Source organism: Mytilus trossulus, chromosome 8 (assembly GCF_036588685.1).
Source record: "Mytilus trossulus isolate FHL-02 chromosome 8, PNRI_Mtr1.1.1.hap1, whole genome shotgun sequence".
NCBI lineage: Eukaryota > Metazoa > Mollusca > Bivalvia > Mytilida > Mytilidae > Mytilus > Mytilus trossulus.
The window spans coordinates 35,528,762-35,544,533 of NC_086380.1; positions in this window are offsets into that span (position 1 = coordinate 35,528,762).

Genomic DNA, 15,772 nt, shown 5'->3' on the forward strand with positions numbered 1-15,772 from the left:
TTTCTAAGATAACAATACGAATATTAAAAATCGGGCTTGCAATAAGACGTATGTATACATATGCATATAGTATAGGTATAGTTTTCAATTTGTTAGCGGGCATGATGTAAAACAGCGAATCAAAGAATTCAACTTTATTAATAACTAATATAGGACAATGCTGTTGATAAAAAATACTCAATTCCAGGACCGTTTATTTTCCAAATAATTAATATTACCAATAATTTATTAGTTCCAGGTCGACGGGTTCAAACAGAAAGATTTGAAATCAGATAAAACTGTGTGTCTTATAATCGGCGTGGCTTTATCAGATGACCAATACCAATACTAAGATAAGGCTTAGGCATAGTTATATACTTGTATTCAGTCATGGACCCAATCACGGGTGTGTTCTAGTCATTATTGATTCATTGGAAAGCTTACATATCTACAGTAGAGTGGTAAAAGTGTTAATGATTACTAATAATGTTCTATTTCGTAGCATTTTTCCAAATGAATGTTGGCCTCTTTTTGGTTTGTGGAAATTTAGTGAAAAATCGGTGGTCTGTTAAATCAAAAATTAGATAGCGAGAATAACGAAAAACAGGCAGCAAGTATTTTGCAAGATATTTTATATTAAGGAGCAAATAGATCATTCAAATAGAAGGCACCTGAAAGGGAGAATATGTCTTTGTCTTAATTTCCAAATGACCCTGTTATAAGTGGTAGTTTCTTCAAACAAAGAGAAATTTAGAGTAAAATCTGTCAATTAAATTATAGAAATGTTGAGACCTTAATTATTTCAAAACTGTTTTTTAAAACCTGAAAACGATTCATATTTAATCTAGGATGCTGTAAAGAAGTTTAAAAAAAAATACAAATAGTAGAATCTCGAAATTATAAAAGATTTCTGCTAATAAGTTAATTGGTTTCACATTTAAAAAAAGTATCTCCAAATTTTAAACTAAGATTATAAATGGACATAAGATTCATTTTATAATCAAAAAAGCGATAGGACTTTTCATAAACTAAATTCTTAAGTAACTACTGAAGAAGTACTGAAATCAGTTCATAATTTAAACAATTAAGAATCTATGAAGTCGCTCACTTTATGTTGTATTTTATTTTTGTAAGTTTTGTTTTGTCTACGAAACGTTGTTATATTTGGCCATAGCGTTGTCTTATTTTGTTTGGTAACTCACGGTTTATATTGCTTTCTAAGTATATCTTCAAAATTAAAAAATCATCATAATAATAGTGTTTTTTTTTTCTCTTCTCAATATTGATTTTAACTTAGACGGTAAAATCTTACAATTCTTGAAGGAACAATTTCGATTCACTTTTAACCAACAAAATCAAGTTAATGATATCATTATGTTTAGGTTGATATTAAAATGCGTTATGATAAATACATTAGTATTCAAAGCCCAATCGGATATTGTACCATCTTGTCATTCTGTATATTATATTGTAATGATATTACTTAATTTCTACTCTCAAGTTTACTACTTGCCCGTTTTAAGACCTCCTAATTCATTATATAAATGTTTATCCGTCTGTTGCGTTTCTCTATGAATAAAAAGGCAAAACTAAATTAGAAATGGAAATTATAGCTTGATTGTCAATTGATAATAATAATATTAATAAGCTATTTTTTATGCTCGATTTATTCGTGAACGTTTTGACATGCATCCCTCATTAAAATTGAAATTATAAAATTTATTGTTTGCAATGGTGTTATCCCATATTACTACTAACTTGGGTTTCCTTGGTTTGAACACATGGCTTTGTCAGTATATTTTCAATCTATGATTTTGGCTGTTCATTTGGTATCTTTCGTCCATCTTTTGCGCCATTTCAATTGCTATTTCAGATTAGAATAGAGGTTCACGGCTGTTAAACTATTAAAACCTACTATATTAACCTGCAGCTGTCCTATATAATGAACCTTTTGTTCAGTGGTTGTTGGTCGTTGTAGTGGTTCATAAGTGTTTCTCGTTTCTCTTGTTTTATATTGATTAGACTGTTGGTTTCCTGTTTGAATTGATTTTACAATAATCATGTTATGACACTCTTTATCTTGTTCGATGTGAGCCATCACTTCGTATAGAGTGCTTACTTTGACTGAGTTTTTACATATTGTGACTTTGATGTAATCATTTAGAGTTGTCTAATTGGAACACATACCTTATCTTCTTATTTCTATGAGTGTTTTTCAAATGATTAACGAAGCCCTGACTGCCGAGCTTAATAGACGATACTATAATTAATCTAACAAGAGTTGATACACAATAGAATGTCTGATTTATTTCAAATAATCAGACAATGTGTACCATGACCTGTATGTTATGTATGCAGTTCATACGATAAGGATAGCATTAACAGGAATATGATCTTTACACTTCAACCTTATTAGTTTTGCAGTCACTATCACCAATTGGTTGTGTTTCGATTCACCTGTGACATGTATTAGCGGGGTGTGATCTAAAGATATCGTCTAGTCTTCGTGTCAATATTACCAATTGTATTATAATTCAATTGTTACATATCTACAAAGTCTTCATTCGGATGACGAGTGATGCATGCATAGCAGGTGACGTTTTTTTCTGTCGACACACCCGTTCTCTCTCCTTTCATATTTGATGTAATTTCCTCGATTTATGTCGGTAACCTTGATTTATCTCTTGTCAGATAATGTACAAGATTTGACCACCAATAAAAACACTGTTGCCTTAATTTATTTATTGTAAATAGTCTAGTAAAGATATAAATCTTTAATAAATTTTGTAGATAAAATAAGATGTTACCTTGGTTCATGTATTTCTGTTTCATAAACTTCGCTGTTACGCTGCTCTATAGAAAGAAAATTGATATTGAGAGAAAAGAAACATACTACCGTATGGCAGTTTTCTTTTCGCAGGGTATTTAATTCGCTTATTTATGCGGATGCTGTCCAGATAAGACAAGTTCATTAAAAACACTCAGGCACACTATGTATGCAACAAGAGCAACATAATATATATAGTAAAGAAAATAAATACATACTTTCGTTACCTTCTAGTAGCTAAAACGTAGGTCAGTATGTCAATAACGGTTTAAGATAGTTGTAACAACATAAAAAAAAAGGCATGGCACATACATGTGTTTTATAAAATGACAGTCACGTTAGTGTCAAATAGATCAGGAGAGTAGGGCACTCTCATATAATTACCGTTATTAAGTGTCAAATTACATATGAATAGTATATCAGTCTTGATAATTACAAATTACAAAACTTACAATTAGTAAGAACATCTAAATTTAGAGATGTCATTTAGGTAAACAAATCAATTAACTTGCTTCGCAATTTTTCAATATTTTATACATTTTTTTTTATACCCGCCTAAATATTTAACTAGGATTTAAGAATCAACTAAAATAAAACCAGCATTTTTTTTTCTCTATACATTGTTGCCTCTAAATCGGGAAATTTTACACCCTCGAAAATAACCCGCTAAACAGAATATTTAAGAAATAAGTCATGGGGGCTTGACTACATGTATATCGTTATTTTACCACGGGTTGGCCCTTTATGACAAATATTTTACCCTAAGCGATAGCGAGGGGTAAAATATCGGCATAAAGGGACAACCCGTGGTAAAATCTAGATATATTGAAGCCCCCATGAATTATTTCGTCTAATAGGACAAATACGGCAATTTTTTTTTGGATCGAAGCGCTCCAGGTGGAGACCATTATTTTGCCGTTCCCATAAATTAACGCACTTTTAGATTGGCCTACAAGAACGGAACAAACAGAATAAGTGACATGCTCAAACCATTCACAAAACTTATTTAGATAGATTTGGATGAATATTAATGATAATTTACTTATATGTATTCTATGTATAAAAAAATGGGCTTATATACCATATTTTAGCATCGTTTGTTTACGTTTCCTTGTTGTGATGATTTTCGGTATCAGAAGCGTGTATTTTCCCGTACAATGCTTAAATTGTAACGTCATCATTCTATGACGTCGGGTACTTCATTCATAAAAAAAACATATGACGTGGGAGTACGATTGGAACAGTCAATGCAATATATTCGTATTTTTCCACGGGTGTGTACTCAAAGCGTTTGAAGGACGTCATGTTAGAATTTTATATAACTTTCTGTTCAGTGTTAGGCAACGCAGTACTTGAGGATGGCATTGACTATCGAAACATATTGGAATGATAAATTAGCTATCAATAATGAGGACTTTAAAAATAGCTTATACATGTTATACTAACAATGTCGTCTACTTGATCTTGATATCAATATCTGTGACGGGAAGCTTCTATAATACTAAAATTACGAGGTCCAATTTGTCAGCCGTCATCAAGTAAAAACGACGAATCAAAGAATTCAACTTTCTATATAACTAATATATTACAAAGGTGTATATTAAAAATTACTCCCCTCCAGGCCCTTTTGTTTTCCACGTAATTAATATTGCCAATAATTAAGAAGTTCCGGGTCGAGTACGAGACCGATAGCAATAGTATATTCACCTGTTATAGTTACCTATTATCTTATTTGTACGTTCCGCATCTGACTGACGCACCACTAAACGGTGTATTCAGGATAAATATGCTATATACACGGGTCATATTCACAGGGTTGACACTACTAAATTGTCAAATTGTTACCTATTGTAGTATTTAAATCAGTAAGACTTTCTAAGATAACAATACGAATACTAAAAATCTGGACTAAAATAAGGCGTGTAGGTACAGTTTTCAGTTTGTTAGCGGACATGACGTAAAACAGCTAATCAAAGAATTCAACTTTATCTATAACTAATATGGGACAGTGCTCTTGATAAAAAAAAATACTCCATCCCAGGACCTTTTGTTTTCCAAATAATTAATATTACCAATAATTGATAGGTTCCAGTTCGACGGGTTCAAACAAAGATTTGAAAGCAGAGAAAACTGTGTATCTTATAATCGGCATGACTTTATCAGATGACAATACTTATACTAAAATAAGGCTTGCGCATAGTTATATGCTTTAATTCAGTCACGGACCCGCGATATTACGGGTGTGCTCTAGTAGTACCAAAATTTACGATAAAAGCAATGATTGTCCATTTCCCATTATTCATTATCAAATTTTAGACGGCGAACAAAAAAGAAAAGATGCAGTGCGTTCCCTTTCCATCGTCTTGTGGTGTTTAATTTGGTCGAGAATGAAATAACATATTCGATTTTAACAAAAGAAATATTACTTATAAAAGGAGATCGTTCGGAAATATTTAATATGGTACAATTAACCTCTACCTGGAGGAATTGTGCTAAATTTTTTAAATGAGGAATATAAAATTAATCGATCAATCAGTTTAATTGAGGTATGGCGCTGGCATGTCTGTAAATGCTAGTTGTACATTGTTAATATCCGTATCATTGTCATTGTGCTTAATTTCTTGTTTTACCTATTCTGACATCCGACTACTTCTTAATTGAGTGTTACTGTGTGTTGTGGTGTGTGTTTACCGTGAGGGTTGAGATCTCGCAAAAAAAATTTGGTGCGAGATTGTCTTGCTGTGTTGAAAACTGATTGGGGGATGGTCTATGTTCTGCTCTTATATCGGATGATTGTCTCTTTTACACATTCCCAGTTTGCATCCTCAATTTTTATACACCGAAAAGTCTGCCATCTGACAATAAAGAAGGTAAACTTATTCATAGATTTGTTTTGAACTTTATAAGTGTTTCTTATGTTTCTGTTTAAGTGTTAAAGTGTTACCTTCGGTGAGGTTTTGAACATATTTTGACAAATATGGTTGATATCTTTGAACAGTCAGTTATTTTATCTTATGTATTCTTCGATATATCTTTAGCATAATCAAGAATAAGTGTTGAATTGCATTCAAACTGAGTCGTTTGTAAAAATATTGAATAAATAAGAAAGTTTAAAGTATGAGCTTTGGTAACTGTTTATAAAATCACGTTTTCTAATCCATTACTTATACGGCCTTTTTCAAAAATATTGCACTCATTATACATTTAGAAAATATGCTAAAATTAACAATTAGTAATTATACAGATCCTTTATCAATGTACTCTGCAAACTGAGTGTACCTTTTGACTTGGACAATCGACGTTTTCTGTACAAAAAAAGATTTAAAAGGGTTACTCCAACTATAAAGATGGTAACAGCAATCCCTGTTCCTACACCAACAGCAGGATTATTAATTGAATCTTTACGCTGTTGTAAAACTACAATAAGAAAACATAAGGTTGGTTGAAGAGAACAAACGGTGAAAAATACTTTGTACTGCAGAAATCATATATGGTAATTATCAATTGACAAAATCAAAAACCAAAACATATCAAACGAATGGATAACAAATGTTATGGTCTTTACTTGGTACAGGCATTTTCCTCTGTAGAAAATGATTGATTAAACCTGGTTTTAAAGCTAGCTAAACCTCTAACTTATATTACACTCGCATCAAGTTTCATTACATTGACAACGACGTGTGAACAAATCAAACAGATATAAAAGGTAAAAACGTCACAGTAGAAGTGAACATTGTGTTATAGTCTTAATCCCTATAAAAACAAACACATATGTAACAAAGAATATAGCAAAAATAAAAGACGAGCAACAAACAAACATTCGAAGTAACACTAAACGGCATATAGACAAGACACATCAGTCAAAAGAAGGACGCGCATTCCATAACAATACTAACAATAATCACAAGTATCTTTAATGAATGTGACCAACCGAATTAGACTGTTTACCGGATTTGTTATATCATAAGCAACACGACGGGTGACACCTTTGGAGCATGATCTGGTTACCCTTCCGGAGCACCTGAGATCACCCATAGTTTTTAATGGGGTTCGTGTTGTTAATTCTTTGGTTTTCAATGTTGTGTTATGTGTACTGTTTGTCTGTTTGTCCTTTTTATTTTTAGCCATGGCGTTGTCATTTTTTTTTTTATTTATGAGTTTGACTGTCCCTCTGGTACCTTTCGTCCCCCTTTTCAATACATATAAAAACAAACAAATATTAAACAAAGAAGCACAAAATGGCATATATCAAATATAACATCCTAATTCATTGCTTTCTTATTTTTGATTTTTTTCATGTAGTTTATATCCACCCATAAAAAGATTGAAAGATTTTAAATACTGGGAACGAGTCAGATCGGCATGACTCTAACGTTGAATCGCGCGTATGACATCAAAATGTACACATCACACAGGTAGAGATATAAGATAATGTCGTTCAAAGTATGAAAATAATAAAAGTCCATAGATCTTTAGGCTTAACTTCTACAGAATGTAATAGATGTTTAAATTTCCTTCGTGCATTGCCACTTGTCTGTACGTTTATTGTGTATTTCTTCTAAGAAAGCGCCACGTCATTATGTATTAAAGAAATACAATCGGGCATATGGGCAAATCATGAGCAAATATGAAAGAACAGAAAAAACATAAAAAGGCATATAGACAAAGTACATGAGCGAAAATTTGCGACAAGCCCACACCGTTTTTTTTTTACAATAGCACAATAACGGGATGTATAAGTACAGAGCCTCGTCACATGTAACACAAAAACACCAAAAGTCATATAGACAAAGCACATAACAAAAATTTAAAACAAGAATACGAGAACTATCATCCAACAATAACACTATGACGGGATGTAAAAATTCCGAAAAACATCAATTGTATCAACGAAACACCAAAAGGCATATTAACAAAGCACATTAGCAAACCATTAAAGACAAGAATACGAGAATTGTCATGCAGGTTGTTATAATTAAGGAGATCGCTAAAAATGCACAAACTTTTCTTTTATTGGAAAGCTTATGACTTCCATTATAAACAAATGTCAAAGTATCCATTAGGTTTTTTTGAACGTTTATTACAATTGCTTTCTTACATTGTACATTGACATTAAACATTTCGTCTGATGATCTGTTCTTTGTGGGATGTCCTTGTGCTGTTATGGGGTTCATAGCGTGACATGTGTAGTTATCACTATACACTCTTTGAATGCTTCGTATTGTAAGGATTTCACCATAAAATATGAACTCTGGTTGATTTTGACGTGTCCACCAAACAGATATAGGATCTGGGTTAGCATCAATAGTAGGGGTAATTTTCAGATTTCTCCCCTCTGTGATGTTGCAATCTGGTATTTCTGAGATGACTGGTTTGTCTGTAATGATAAATTTGGAACTTTTGAGAATTATATATTTTTTTTAATATAATGTAAATGAAATCACGGTAAAAAATAAGATAATTGAAATATTAGAATACTTTTCAAAATGATACATACAGTTTGCAGCATTTGTACAGTCTATCTATATTCAACCCAGAAAGAATAACTAATATCTACGTTTTGACAATAACTATGTAAATTAGTTATTATAATAGCTTTACTATAAATGTTTTTGCCTTGTGCAATTTGAATGACACAATACTTGTGTGTAGTGTATATGCTTGTTTAGTTTTGTCGGATATAAGGTATAGCCAAGTCATAAAATTACCAAATATATTTGTTCAAAACACAATCATTTGGATTGAAAATTTCAGCCACTGTTTTTGAAAAAAAACAACTATTTTGAACGTCTTTACACATTTTTTATGTCATGCAATAATGTAAACATACATAAGATATTAATGTTTTTGTCTTGTGATCGGACACCTGTTTCATCTATATTAAGAGCTGTGCAGTAAATTGTCTTTCCATTGTCAGTGATATTACCAATGTATATCAAGACACTTGATGATATCACTTTGTCATTACATCCAGGATTACATGTATCAGCCTGGACAGTAGCGTCATTAGTCATGTTAGTTATGTTGACACCAGACATATACCACTGTATCCTTGGAGACGGTCGACCTGCATCAGTTGTACAAGTACACGTCTGGTTTGAACCAGACAAAATGTCTGTTGGATTCTTATCATTCGGAATTGCTTCTAAATTGACTCGTTTAATTGGAATTGAAAATTAAAACAAAGAGGAAAATGTGTGTCCTAACCACAACAAACTGCTCAGAGTCTGAAAAGTAAATATTTTACGTTTGACCAGCGCAGTCAAGCACATATTTTACCTAATAATACTCGACGTTATTTCAAAAGTACATAACTGTATTCACCTTTGGTCTCGACTTTATTTAATAAGTCTGATTCAGTACTTGATAATCTTGGTTTGGTCTGGAATGGTCTCGACAATTGCTCTACCAGTCTGGACTCAGACTTGAACTGTTTTGACCAGTCTCGACCCATAAATTTAGTCTAGACTATTCAAAATCAGCTCATTTATCTTATTTACATATTTATCCTAAAAAGTTCCAGGTTCTTTGGTAGTTTGATTCATTGATGTGAAATTAAAGGGATTTCCCAATAGGTATAAAAAAGCAAGAATTTTCAGTTTTCATCAAATTCAGGTAGTCACCATTATTTTTCTATAACTTTTCAAAAACATTTATCTCAATTATATATTGATCTATAATTATAACCGATTCCAATTTGTTTGGGTTATTGCTGTCAAATTTAAGGGTATAATCATTAGGTAGAAAAAAGCTCGAATTTTCAGTTCAGACTAAATTCAGATACTGAAAATTCAAGAGGTTTTTTTTCTCTACAACTTCAATCATAGAGTTTGGAAGAAATAAACCAAACTGCCAAACACACTAGTAGTATTTAATAAAAGATCAGTATATAAATAAGATAGCTGTAAAGTTTAATGAAAAACAAGTTGATTTTAACACAAGTATAAAGAACATTAAAAGTGACTGTCAGAATTAATTCAAAACGGAAAAATTCTGGATTTGTGTATCTATCATTAAATCCTTTAATGTGACAGCAATTAATCAATCTCCCAAACAACCTGAAATTTAGCAAAATCAATATATAATTGTGTTACATCGGCTAATTCACAATAGTCTAGACTAAACTTAAAGGTAAAACTTTGTCTTAGTCAAAACTGGTCGAGAACTGGTGGAGCATTTGTGTCAAGAGGTACAGTTAAGCACTTTTGAGATTATGTCGAGTCTTATTAAGTAAAATAGGTGCTCGACTTCTCTGGTCGAGCACAAAATATGTTCTTTTTTATTCTCTGAGCAGTTTGTGGTGTACGGACAATAATATTATGAAACAACGAAAGCAGTTTTGTGTTAAATAGCATTGTATCTTGCATGTTAGTTCAATGGTTATCTGGCTATTGTTATAATTAATAAAAACGTGTATTTGGACTCAACACATTGAAATGAATAGTATAATTTAAGAATAACACGCTAACTTTGAACACATTTCGTTTTATTGATGCCAGAGCTGAACAATGAACATAACGTTGTATATTGTTTATACCTGGCTTTCTTTTTTACCTGTTAAATCGTCCTTAGAGTGTCTACTTGTAATTTTGCTTTTCTTAGGTGACAGAGTTGTTTGTTTTATATTGATAACATTTATAAACACAATGTTGAATACTGTACACTTATTTTGTACATTTGCACATAATGTTAGTTTGATTTACTGAAAAAATGATGTCTTTATAATGTAATGTTATGCAACTGTCTTTAAAGTGAGAGTTTACGCTAGCTCAAAGAACAGATTTAATCCACCATCATTTTACATAAGGAAATGCCTGTGCCAAGTCAGCAATATGACAGTCGTTTTCCATTCGTTTCATGTGTTTGGACGCTTGATTTTGTCATTTGTACGTAGACATTCTGTATTGAATTTTCCTTGGATTTTTTACTTTTTTATCTTACTTTTGAGTTAAAAATTAATGTGACCAAGCTATAATGTCATGCAAGAAATGTATACACATTTTTTTCTCCACACTGAATAGAAGACATCCTGTACGGATTCACAAACACACACATACCTGTTGCAATTGCCCATAAACAATCATTATAAACACAGGAAAATGATACATATCAGAGGCTTCAAATATTAGCTTTAGTATAGTGAGATAATATTCACACAGAAAAACATACAATACGAGTAAATACCAACAGTAAAACGGCGACTTTTCTTTCATCGTTTATGGAAATAATATTATGATACAGTTGAAGAAAGCAAGCAAATATGAATCTAAATACAATCTCAGTCACAAGTAGACATCCAAATTGACGACATAAAAAAGTTAATCTTGTGTAAGCGCTCAACTAAACCCTTTTGAAGCTTACACTGTTGTAGTTTAGAGATGGAGAAAGTTTTTATGAATTTGTTTCAAATTTGTAAAGGAACAAACTTATTAATTAATTATTTGTGTATATGGAATAATAGAATGTCGAAAATTATTTGATAAGCATCACTGAAAAAAAACAACAACTATAATTATAGATTATCGTTGATCATCTAAACGAGATTGATTTTCTCGCTTGAGCCGGAAAGACGAAAGCGAGAAAAGCAAGCAAATTGATTTATGATCTGTTTATCGCTATTTTACCTATGACGACGTTCTCAATTTCATGCCAATTTCATTAGTAACGCCACTTGCTTATTTAGTTTCTAGCGATAATTTTCCATCTCAAGCAAGTAGCATGATATGAACATTATCACAACAAAAGATCAAAGGAAACATGCACAAAATAGCGATAATAATAATTGATCATTTATCTGAAATAGGATCATGTTATGCGACATATTGTCTCATCTGCTAGATAAATTAATTCAATGTATATAATTTAAGTAAAGGCATAAGACAATTTCTCAACTTGTTCAATACGGAAACCACTGGGTTTGTGTTGTGAGGTCGCTAACTAAGTTCACGTCAATGAGCTTTGGAGACCAACAGATCAATAGAAAAGACGATACACATTTATTGTGAAAAAAGCGAAGAAAACATTAGTAAAGCACATATTCCTCTAGGTTTTGTACATTTTATACATTTATGTATTGTTAACAATAGTAGTAAACCATCACAGTTATAGATATCATAATATAAGTAACGAAACGACAAAACAAAAATAACTTTCTAATATTCTGAAAAGACAAAAACCGCGGAAGTAATTAACGACCAATAACATGTGTTTGGGTAAACTATGATGTACGACCTTCAAAACGAATGCTAAAGCACATAGGGATAAAGGTACTTTTTTGGCGTAATTAAGTAATGGAAGAAAAAAATAAAATATGATATGTTTACCTTTATCTGACTAAAATACATATCCTATTTGTAAGTTTTGCATACCATGATCTGAACATACTCCGTTTAACTTTTTATTTGAGTAATCATTACATTAGCAGAAAAAAATGTAGACTTCAAATTTTTGAAAGAGTGTATTTATCCGAAAAACAGAGAATCTATAAAGTTATTCAAAAGAGAAAGTTGAACGGAGTATGTTTGTTTTATTGAAAACAAAGCTTGGACAAAGTATTGATATTTCAATCAGATTATGTTTTACTTGACATTAAATGACACAAGATTATTATCCCTATGATTGTCAGTTTTCCTATTGAAGGTCGGTGGTTTTCTCCGGACACTCCGGCTTCCTCCAACAATAAAAACTGGCCGCCACGAGATAGCCTAAAAGCGGTGCTTAAAAGTGGCGTTAAAACTCCAAAAATCAAAAATCAAATTATATTTTAAACCATGCGTCTGTTAAAATATTCTCAATCGTGGAAAAACTGACATTTTACGTTGCGGTGTATCCCTTTGACATCACAATATCTATATCGTTCTTTACCTACCATTGACATTTAACTGCAATGTATTTGAGATTCTCCAACGAAACCTTTCGATACATCTCCATTGAGATCCATGTAAGGTGTCTATATCAAATGTGTCAGGTATTGTCAAAACGATGGCAGTATTGTTACAAATACATGTATAGTTTATATTATGATAATACAATCTGCAAGGCATTCTAAATCGACATTGATATATGACATCATTTTCTATAGCCACATCGTCAGCAAATGGATAATAATTACACGTAAAGTTGAAGTCGATTCCAGAAGAAGCCTTGTCAGAGGAGGTTGTCAATAATAGATATGCTACAATAAATAACAATTCTAAAACTGTTATAAATGTTTGAATGAACATTCTATGTTATACTAGCAGTTGATCAGAATCTAAATTTTGAATACAATTGATGAGTTCGGCCGTGTTTTTTAAATCTTCATCCAACACTGATGAGAGGATGATGACGGCTACAAATATGTCATAACCTCCTACTACTTCTTTCTTTCGGTACTTTCATTTATCGAACATACTTTTTAGTGCATACTTAGAATTACCTGGCTATCGGATAACATTACGTTTTTTGGTTTCAAACTAGAAGCTGTGTCACTCGTGTAGGTCTATGAACATTTCAAACAATGGACAGTCTCCGACCACAAAAGAATGCATGGCAAATAATCTCTTTTTTGTTGATTTTATATTGTTGATAATGTTTACGTTAAAAAATACTCTCTTTCTTCTTTAGTTTTTCCCAAAAAACAATCGTCATTAAAGAACAATATCACTTCTTACGATTTAGGCAAACTTTAATTTATTTGTAGATTTTGTCTTGCTAACAAGTTTTGCTTTCTAATGTGTGTATCTTTCTTGTATAGTTTTCAATAAACAGTCAAATATAGTCTTAGATGCATTATTTTTTTATTTTATCAATTGATATTAGCTTTGATATATAGCTAGATATGTCAGATCCCTGATAGGTCGTCATTAATTGTATTGGTGTGTTATTTGTTTGTTTTTCGGTCTTTACTTTATACATGAATAAGTTCGTTAGTTGTTTAACATTTGTCATTCCGGGGCTGTATTTTGCTGTCTATGCTGATAAACTATGCTAATTGTTGAAGCTCCTTCTCTGAAGATATCAGGCCAACTATTACCAAACTTGGCCAATTCATCAATAGGTTTAAAAATGTGTCCGATGCACGCCTAGCAAAACAACATTGCCGACATTGCTAAAAATAGGACATAGGGCAAACATAAAAGTCTTTTATTGAAATTGTTATAGAAGGAGAAAATTTAACAAACAAAAATCTGCCCTCTGTCCATAACATAAAAACTGCCAGAGGTTTTGGCTTAATATTACGAATTTGACCCCAAAAATGCACTTGATGTCTTGAAAATTAAAGTAGTTAATAAACAATTACAATCAAAATTATCAGTTAGACAATATCTTCAAACTAGTCAAAGATAGTTCTGTAAGGAGTTATTGATAATTTGAGAATTTCGACTTTAGTATATTTCACATAATGAAAATGTTTGCTTTTTAAAGTATCTATGTATCAACTTTTATTTCAAGATTGACGACGGACGTCAAGTGATGCGAAATTCTAAATTTTATGTCCCTTTTAGCTACATGAGCGAAAAGGGTATTGTCATAAAAACCATTACCAAACAGTGGAAATATATTATGTAATTTCAATAAATAATAATCAGTTTGAAATAGATTTGTTTGGTTGCACATTGTAAAAATAATATTTCAATTTATCAGAGTTCAATAAAAAATAAACATAAGCAATCAAATACCTGAGGAATATTCTTCAAACACACATAAATATAAAGCAAATCTCCAGAAATAGCTATAGGCATTCATCGTGCACAAATATTTGTTTATTTAAACTTCCTTATTAGTCACTAATTATTTCAATTTTAAAACTCCTTGACCCAAAACTATAAAATATGTTTTTAATTATGCACGGTTTTTGTTCACAAAGACAAACACGCTAAATGCTTCTTTTGTTTTAAAAAAAAGTGCATTAGGTACAAAGTTTACCTGTACTAGTATATTAATAATGAGTAAGAAAAAGGGGGAATGTATAACTTCCTTGTGCACGGATGCTTGTACATTTAATGTTTAACCTTTTAAAATATTTTTAACTTTCTAACGAGTTAAGTCCAATTATCGAAATTAAAAGGGTGAGGGTGTAAAATTTTAAAATTTTAGTATAACACTACCCGTATGTATATGGCTCATTCAATTAAGGCAATTATATTAATCGATATTCAAATTTCGCAAATCAATAAAACAAACAAAAACTGTGAGCACCGCAATAATATCTATAAAATTAAGAAAAGATTCATGGGGGCTTGAATGTATCGTGATTTTACACTCGGGTTGGCCCTTTATGACAAATCGTATACCCTGAGCGATAGCGAGGGTTATAGATCGGCAAAAAGGGACAACCCGTGGTACAATCTAGATGTATTCAAACTCCCGTGAATTATTTTTATTCTAATAGGACAATTACGGCAACTATGTTGGATCGAAGCGCTCTAGGTACGTAGAATCTACTATTTTCCGTTCCCATAAATTAACGCACTTTTAGATTTGCGTAAAAGAACGGAGCGAACAGAATTAATGACATGCTCAAACTATTTACACTAACGTATTTAGATAGATTTGGATGAACTTTAATGATAATTTATCTACATGTCTTCTATGTATAAAACAATGGGCTTAAACCACATTTTAGCATCGTTTGTTTACGTTTGCTTGTTGTGATCATTTTCGGTATCAGAAGCGTGTATTTTCCCGTAAAATGCTTAAACTATTACGCCATCATTCTATGACGTGGGAGTACGATCGGAACAGCCAATGCAATATATTCGTATTATACCACGGGAGTGTACTCAAAGCGTTTGAAGGTCGTCATGTTAGAATATATAGTTTTCACCACACGAGCATTTCGACAATCAATGTTTCTTCAGTGATGCTAGAGACCAAAACAAAAATAAAAATCCAAAGCTTATTAAAGATAAAGAGCTACGAACAAAAAAAAGTAAAAAAAGTCAAGCCAAAATCGGACAAGGAATCAAAATATTGCATGAGGGA